This window comes from Tachyglossus aculeatus, chromosome 24 (assembly GCF_015852505.1).
Source record: "Tachyglossus aculeatus isolate mTacAcu1 chromosome 24, mTacAcu1.pri, whole genome shotgun sequence".
Lineage (NCBI taxonomy): Eukaryota > Metazoa > Chordata > Mammalia > Monotremata > Tachyglossidae > Tachyglossus > Tachyglossus aculeatus.
In genome coordinates this window covers 10,521,020-10,529,527 of record NC_052089.1, presented here as the reverse complement: position 1 = coordinate 10,529,527, position 8,508 = coordinate 10,521,020, and the positions used below count along the sequence as shown (strand labels likewise).

General features: G+C 46.4%; 1 non-coding gene across 1 annotated transcript; it reads right to left on the bottom strand.

Annotated features, from left to right (window-relative positions):
• Positions 1-7,530: 7,530 nt before the first annotated feature.
• LOC119945344 lies at positions 7,531-7,668 on the bottom strand. The gene has a single exon (XR_005456213.1). It is a non-coding gene; the product is annotated as a small nucleolar RNA SNORA7 (small nucleolar RNA).
• Positions 7,669-8,508: the final 840 nt, after the last annotated feature.

The window sequence follows — 8,508 nt, the reverse complement described above, 5'->3', positions numbered from 1 at the left end:
AATCCCGGCTCCACCAATTGTCAGCTGTTTCACCTTGGGCAAGTCACTTAACTTCTCTGGCCCTCATTACCTCATCTGTAAAATGGGGATTAAGACTGTGAGCCCCCCCGTGGGACAACCTGATCACCTTGTAACTGCCCCAGCGCTTAGAACAGTGCTTTGCACGTAATAAGTGCTTAACAAATGCCATTAATAATAATAATAATAATAATAATAATAATAATAACAATAATGGCATTTATTAAGTGCTTACTTACTGGAAAAATGGAGGGAGGATTTGAAAGCAACCTGGCCTAGTGGAAAGAGCACTGGCCTGTGAGTCATGAGTAATGGGTTCTAATCCCAGCTCTGCCACCTGCTTGTTGTGTGACAGTAAGCCAATCACTTAATTGCTCTGTGTCTCAGTTTGTTGATCTGTAAAATGGGGATCTGTTTTCCCTCCTACTTGGACTGCAAGCAGCATGCAATTATTATGGTATTCGTTGAGCACTTACTATTTGTCAAGCGCTGGTCTAAGTGCTGGGGTATGTACAAATTAATTAGGTCCTTATTGCACATGGGGCTAAATAGGAGGAAGTATAGGTATTGAAATCCCAATACAGCTATGGAAACTGAGGCACAGAGAAGTAACTCGCTCAAGACCTCCCAGCAAACAAGTGGCGGAGCTAGGATTAGAAATCAGGTCCTTTGACCCCCAGGGCCAGACTTTTCCCACTAGACCACGCTGTTTCTCTGCTTAGTACTTCACGTTGGAACTGTGTCAACCCGTGAGTTGTCGGAAGAGAGTTATCCTGACTTTGCTACCCTCAGAGTGCCAAGGCTGATTGGGCTCTGGAGGTCATCCAGGTCATTCCTCTGCTCCCAGGTCATATTAAGTCATCCCAGCCTCGCGTTCGGGACTGGACAGCCCATGGCTGACTGTCAGCTTATTACCTCATCTTCCTCCTCTGGGAAAGGGAGTTTCCCAGCTAACCGCCTCCCCTTCCTCCCACCCCCTGACTGACACAAACACACAACACACGCGACAGTGGCTATCCCACCCTAATCCTTGGAGTGCTGGGAGAGGAAGGCTTTGCTTGACTCCCGATTCTCAGTCAAGGCAACTTTCCACCTCTTTTATGGTATTTGTTAAGCACTTACCATGTGTTGGGCACTGTACTAAGCGCTAGGGTAAAATGCAAGCTAACCAGGTTAAGCACAGGTCTCACATAAGGCTCACAGTCTTAATTACTCTATTTTACTTGTACATATTTCCTATTCTATTTAATTTGCTCATGATGTGCATTTAGCTTTAATTCTATTTGTTCTGACGACTTGACACCTGTCCACATGTTTTGTTTTGTTGCCTGTCCCCCCCTTCTAGACTGTGAGCCCGTTGTTGGGTAGGTACCGGCTCTAGATGTTGCCGACTTGGACTTCCCAAGCGCTTAGTCCAGTGCTCTGCACACCGTAAGCGCTCAGTAAGTACGATTGAATGAATGAACATCCCTGGAGCCCAGATTTCTGATGCATTGGGGAAAAGTCCTGGAGGAAGAATTAGCAAACGAGCCCTGACCTCTACTGTCAGAGGATGGAAACACATTCCTTCATTCAATCCTATTTATTGAGCGCTTTCTGCGTGCAGAGCACTGTACTAAGCGCTTGGGAAGTCCAAGTCGGCAACATCTAGAGCCGGTCCCTACCCAACAACGGGCTCCCAGTCTAGAAGGGGGAGACAGGCAACAAAACAAAACATGTGGACAGGTGTCAAGTCGTCAGAACAAACAGAATTAAAGCTAAATGCACACCATTAACAAATTAAATAGAATAGTAAATATAGACAAGTAAAATAGAGTAATAAATCTGTACAAACATACACAGGGGCTGTGGGGAGGGGAAGGAGGTAGGGCTGAGGGGATGGGGAGGAGGAGAGGAAAAAGGGGCTCAGTTTGGGAAGGCCTCCTGGAGGAGATGAGCTCTCAATAGGGCTTTGAAGGGAGGAAGAGAGCTAGCTTGGCAGATGTGCAGAGGGAGGGCATTTCAGGCCAGGGGAAGGATGTGGGTTGGGGGTTGACGGCGGGATGGGCGAGAATGAGGCCCAGTGAGGTGGTTTGCGGGAGAGGAGCGGAGGGTGCGGGCCGTGCTGGAGAAGGAGAGAAGGGAGGTGAGGTAGGAGGGGATGAGGTGATGGACAGCCTTGAAGCCGAGGGTGAGGAGTTTTTGCTTGATTCATAGGTTGGCAGGCAGCCACTGGAGATTTTTGAGGAGGGGAGTGACATGCCCAGAGCGTTTCTGTACAAAGACTTTGAAAATAATCAGTCAATCCTATTTATTAATAATAATAATGATAATTGTGCAATTTATTTAGCGCTTAGTATGCGCCAAGCACTTTACTAAGCACTGGGGTAGATACAAGCAAATCAGGTTGGACACAGTCCCTGTCCCACATGGGTTCCACAATATTAATCCCCATTTTACAGTTGAGGTAACTGAGGTACAAAGAAGTTAGGTGACTTGTCCAGAGTCACACAGCAGAGAAGTGAGGGGGCCGGGAATTGAACCCAGATCCTTCGGACTCTCAGGCCGGTGCTCTGTCCATGCAGACCACTGTTCTAAGCATTCAGGAGAGAAAAATATGACAGTATAACAGAGTTTGTAGACACATTCCCTGTCCACTGTGAGTTTACAGTCTAGATGAGTGATGTCAGGGCTGGAGATACAGGTTTGGGAATCATCAGCAGGGAGGTGTTAGTTGAAATCAGTGGGAGCCAATTAATTCTCTAAGGGAGTGGGTGTAGGGGAGACTAGAAGGGGGCTTAGAAATGAGCCCTGAGGGACCTCCACTGTCAGAAGGTGGGAGGCAGAGGAGGAGTCTGCCAAAGAACCTGAGAAGGAGAGATCAGAGAAATATCAGAGAAAATCAGGAGAAGCAGCGTGGCTCAGTGGAAAGAGCATGGGTTTTGGAGTCAGAAGTCATGGGTTCAAATCCCAGCTCTGCCAATTGTCAGCTGTGTGACTTTGGACAAGTCACTTCACTTCTCTGTGCCTCAGTTCCCTCATCTGTAAAATGGGGATGAAGACTGTGAGCCCCCCGTGGGACAACCTTATCACCTTGTAACCTCCCCGGTGCTTAGAACAGTGCTTTGCACATAGTAAGCGCTTAATAAATGCCATTTTATTTATTATTATTAAATAGGAGGAGAACCAAGAAAGGACAGTATAAGTGAAGCCAAGGTTGGATAAAATTTCAAGGAGAAAGGGTTGGTCTATAGTGTCAAAGGCAGCTGAGAGGTCAAGGAGGATTAGGATAGAGTAGAGTAGAGGATTTGGCAAGAAGGTCACTGGTTACATTAAAGTTTACATTACTGTTTCCATCGAGTGAAGGGGGTGAGGGAGAAAGAGAGCGGGAAAGAAGGGGAGAGGGAGAAAGGAAGTGGGAGGAAGAGGGGAAGGGAAAGAGGGAAAGGGAAAGAGGAAAAATGAGAGAGAAAGAGAGAGAGATGGGGGAGAGGTTTTTTGGGGAGAGGGAGAAAGGAAGTGAGAGGAAGAGGGAAAGGGAGAGAGGAAAAATGAGAGAGAAAGAGAGAGAGATGGGGGAGAGGTTTTTTGGGCTGAGCAGAATGGGTGGGATACCCTAAGAAGCAGCGAGGATAGAGCACTGGTCTGAGAGTTAGAAGGACCTGGGCTCTAATCCCAGGTTGGCTACTTGTCAGCTGTGTCACCTTGGACCACTCAAGAAGCAGCGTGGCTCAGTGGAAAGAGCCCGGGCTTGGGAGTCAGAGGTCATGGGTTCTAATCCCAGCTCCGCCGCTTGTCAGCTGTGTCACCTTGGGCAACTCAAGAAGCAGCGTGGCTCAGTGGAAAGAGCCCGGGCTTGGGAGTCAGAGGTCATGGGTTCTAATCCTGGCGCCGCCGCTTGTCAGCTGTGCCACCTTGGGCAAGTCACTTAACTTCTCTGTGCCTCAGTCACCTCATCTGTAAAATGGGGATGAAGACTGTGAGCCCTATGTGGGACAACCTGTATCTACCTCAGTGCTTAGAACAGTGCTTGGCACATAGTAAGCATTTAACAAATAACAACATTATTGTTATTATTATTACTTCACTTTTCTGAGCCTCAGCTACATCATCTGTAAAATGGGGATTAAGGGTGTGAGCCCCATGTGGGGCAGGGACTGTATGTCCAACCTGATGACCTTGTAATAATAATAATAATGATGGTATTAAGCGCTTACTATGTGCAAAGCACTGTTCTAAGCACTGGGGGGTTACAAGGTGATCAGGTTGTCCCACAGGGGGCTCCCGGTCTTAATCCCCATCGAACCACGATTGCTTCCAAACACATTGTTTGGGAAGAAGTTCAAGCATAGTCCTTTGCTACCTATCTCAGGGGATTCTAGGTTTTTTTCCAAGATTCATTCATTCATTCATTCAATTGTATTTATTGAGCACTTACTGTGTGCAGAGGACTGTACTAAGTGCTTGGGAGAGTACAAGTTGGCAACATATAGAGACGGTCCCTACCCAACAGCAGGCTCCCAGGCTAGAAGGGGGAGACAGACAACAAAACAAAACATATTAACAAAATAAAATAAATAGAATAGTAAACGTGTACAAGTAAAATTAATAGAGTAATAAATCCGTACAAATATATATACAGGTGCTGTGGGGAGGGAAGGAGGTAAGGCAGGAGGGATGGGGAGGGGGAGGAGGGGGAGAAGAAGGAGGCGGCTCAATCCCCGAGTCAGAGATCCTGGAAATTGGTACCGTCAACTCTCATGGGCCTGGACAGGCTGTGTTCAGGGGTGGATTTCTCATGTAATTTAATAATAAGAAGAAGAACTGTGGTAATTGTTAGGCACTTACTATGTGCCAAGCACTATTCTAAGCACTAGGGTAATAATAATCATAATGATGGCATTTGTTAAGCGCTTACTATGTGCAAAGCACTGTTCTAAGCACTAGGGGAGATACAAGGTGATCAGGTTGTCTCACATGGGGCTCAGTCTTCATCCCCATTGTACAGATGAGGGAACTGAGGCTCAGAGAAGTGACTTGCCCAAGGTCACACAGCAGACGTGTGGTGGAGCGGGAATTAGAACCCATGACCTCTGGCTCCCGAGTCCGGGCTCTCTCCGCTGAGCCACGCTGCTTCAGGTCATCAGGTTGGACACAGTCCCTTTCCCACATGGGGCTTACAGTCTTACTGTACACACCGCCCAGTTCCACATTGTTGAACATTGGAACGGTTTTTAGAAAAGGAGCTTCTGGCGATCCAGGCCCCTGTCCTTTTGTTGTTGCCACAAATATTTTCCCCTGACAACCAGGAAGGTGAGAGAGGAAGGATCACAAATGTCTGAGACCCTGCTTAACAGCTGAGATGCCGACCAAGCAGTCCCAGAGGAAGGCCCGGAATCCAAGCCTTCCAATTCTCAAGTCGGACTCAAACGGGTGCCAAAAGTCTGCCCGAAATACAAAGCTTGAATAGTCTGTGGTGGAGAAGACTGGAAGGCCTTTCAGAAGAGCTAGGAGCCCAGAACTAAGATTACTGCTGGCTTAGACTGAGGAAGAGCTTAGTCACTTGGGAATTCATTCATTCTTCATTCATTACTGAGCACTTACTGGGGGCAGAGTACTGTACTAAGCTCTTGGGAGAGTACGATACAACGAACAGACACGTCACCTGTCCACGATTCCTGCTGATGTTTTTGTCTTGTGGCTTTTTCAATCTTGTGGCCCCACTGACTCGGTACTTGGACTCACAAGCGGGTTTGGGGGACAGGGGGTGTTTGCATGGTAATCTGACGCAGTTTCCCTCTGCGGACTCTGTCACGAAAAGTAGTAGGCATTTTTGGCACGTCCCTGGTTGGAGCCTTCTAGAGACAGCACCTGTTCCTCCAGCCCATCCCTTGTTGCCAGGGTGGGACTGCCCTGTTCTAAATCCTGGGGATGCAAAGACCCCCCACAAAAACACAACCTAGGAAACTTGAGCCATTTTCTTTCACTGGACCATTAGGGATGCTTTATTGCTCAGTACCTGGCTGGACAGGCGAATAAAAGCCGAGTTAACTGAATCATATAAATCAATAAAGACGTGATTAATACCATTAGCAGGAATATATGTATAATGTTAAAGCAATTTATGAGCCCTCCTGAGATCCGTATTATTTTAGACAGACTCTGCTGCCTGGGTCACCGGTTCTAAAAAGGAAAGATGGCATCTGAAGGAATGATAAAAACGCCTTTTTCTGTTTGATTACTTACCTGTGCAAAGCCCTGCATAGGCAAGAAATAACTGGGTTATCCAGCTGAGAAGTCTGGCAGTATATTTTGGTGCTGGTATTGATTCCAGTAGTTTCTGGGGAAAATGGGAGAGGAGATAGCCCCATTTTCATGCACATCACCAGATGGCAGTGCGCTTTAAGAAATGGAGAGAAAGCCTTGGTTAGGTGAATCTAGTGGGACTAGACACAGTCGGTCAATCATTCGATGGTATTTAAGAGCGCTTACTGTGTGCAGAATATTGTACTAAGTTCTTGGGAGAGTACAATATAACAGAATTGGTAGATACAGTCCCTGCCCACAAAGAATTTACAGTCTAGAGGACTATAAACTCCAGAGGACACAATCAACTGCATTGATTGAGCGCTTACTACGTGCAGAATGCTGTACTAAGTGCTTCTGAGAGTACAGTGTAACAGTGTCGACAGATGTGTTTCCTGCCCACAAAGATCTCATAGTCTAGAGGCACGATCAATTGTATTTATTGAGCACTTATCATGGGCAGAGCACTATAGTAAGTCCTTGGGAGAGTCTTGTCTTATAGTAAGTCCTTGGGAGAGTCTTGTCTTATGCCGTCGAGTTGTTTCTGACCCACAGTGACACCACAGACACATCGTCCGCAAAACAGTCACTCAAGGTATGTTCTCAGAGTGGAGTTAGTACAGCATTTGGTGGAGGAGGGCCGGATTGGCAAAACCCACCTGGAGCTTTTCTAAGGGGAAGAAAGTTTGGGGTTATTTCATAAATTTGGAGTACTGTTGATGTCCTGTTTTGGTTTTCGGTCTTAAAGTTACAATGTAGAGTATTATGATTTTATAACAGCCCAGTGAAGTTTCACCAGTCTTCCACTACACCCCTGCGGACTTTCCTTCTCCTTCTGACTCTGGATTTAGCTGTCTCCAACTCCGCCCTCTTCCTCAGGCAGGCAACTCAGTACCCCCTTAAATGTCCCCCTCCCTTCCTTCACAGCTCTCCTAAAACTTACCTCCTCCAAGAGGCTTTCCCCAGCTCATCTTGTAACTTCCCCAGCGGTTAGAACAGTGCTTTGCACATAGTAAGCGCTTAATAAATGCAATTATTATTATTGTTATTATCTCTTCCAGAATGCCCCGCTCTCCACCTGCAGTCATTCTGGTAGTGGATCCATAGAGTTTTCTTGGTAAAAAATACACGGAAGTGGTTTAACATTGTCACCTTCCGCGCAGTAAACTCGAGTCTCTGCCTTTGACTCTTTCCCACGCCAATGCTGCCCAGCACGGGTGAGTTTTGACTTGGAGCAGATTGCCTTCCATTTGCTAGCCACTGGCCAAGCTAGGAATGGAATGGGTAGGCCCCTGCTTGACTCTCCCTCCTGTAGTCAAGACTGGTAGAGGACTGGAAACTCTCCAGGTGCCACCCTGAGAGGGGACTTGGGAAAGTACAATCAAGCAAAGTTGGTAGAGAGGAGGAGGCAAAACGTTAGACGATGAAGCTTATCTGTGGAGAGACAGCAGGGACAGTGGTATTTGTTAACTAAAGCTCAGTATTAAGCACTTGGGCTTGATTAACTTTAAGGAATGTTCCCCTTTCCCCCTTTCTCTTTGATGTCCAGTCCCTTCAATTTCCTACACAATTCCCTCTCCCATCCTTCAGCCTCTCTAACATCTGCCCAGGCAGGTGATGCTGAGCCCCTTTACCTCTTTCCTTCTAGAGAGAGAGCAAATATGGAATTATTCTGGCTTTGGGGTGGGAAATTAATCTTCTCTGCACATTTTAGTACAAAGCTGGAAAGGTATTACCCTTAGGCAGTGAGTATTTTGTTAGGAGTGCATCAAACTATGGATCATGAATAATAATACTCTCATTATGGCACAGAGTTTTTTTTTTTTTTTGGCTGCTCTCAGAGTCGTTTGAATTTCCATAGTTAAATTCAATGTTAGTATATGAGTAAGTATGAACTTGTCAGTAATTATAATCTGGATTAGTGGGAGAAGAGGTGGAGAATGAGGGACAGTCAAACAAAAACGTTCAGGATTGGATAGCCTTTCCTTTGCCCTTTGAATCTGGTCTGCCACACTAAGTTTCAGATGATCGAACCTTATCAATCGTATTTCTTGAATGCATACTGTTTGCAGAGCACTGAAGAGCATTTGGAAGAATACAATATGACCAAAATTGGTAGGCACATTCTCTGCCCACAAGGGGTTTACAATCTAGAGTGGAAGACAGACGTTAAAATATAATCTTTGAGAAGCAGCGTGGCCGAAT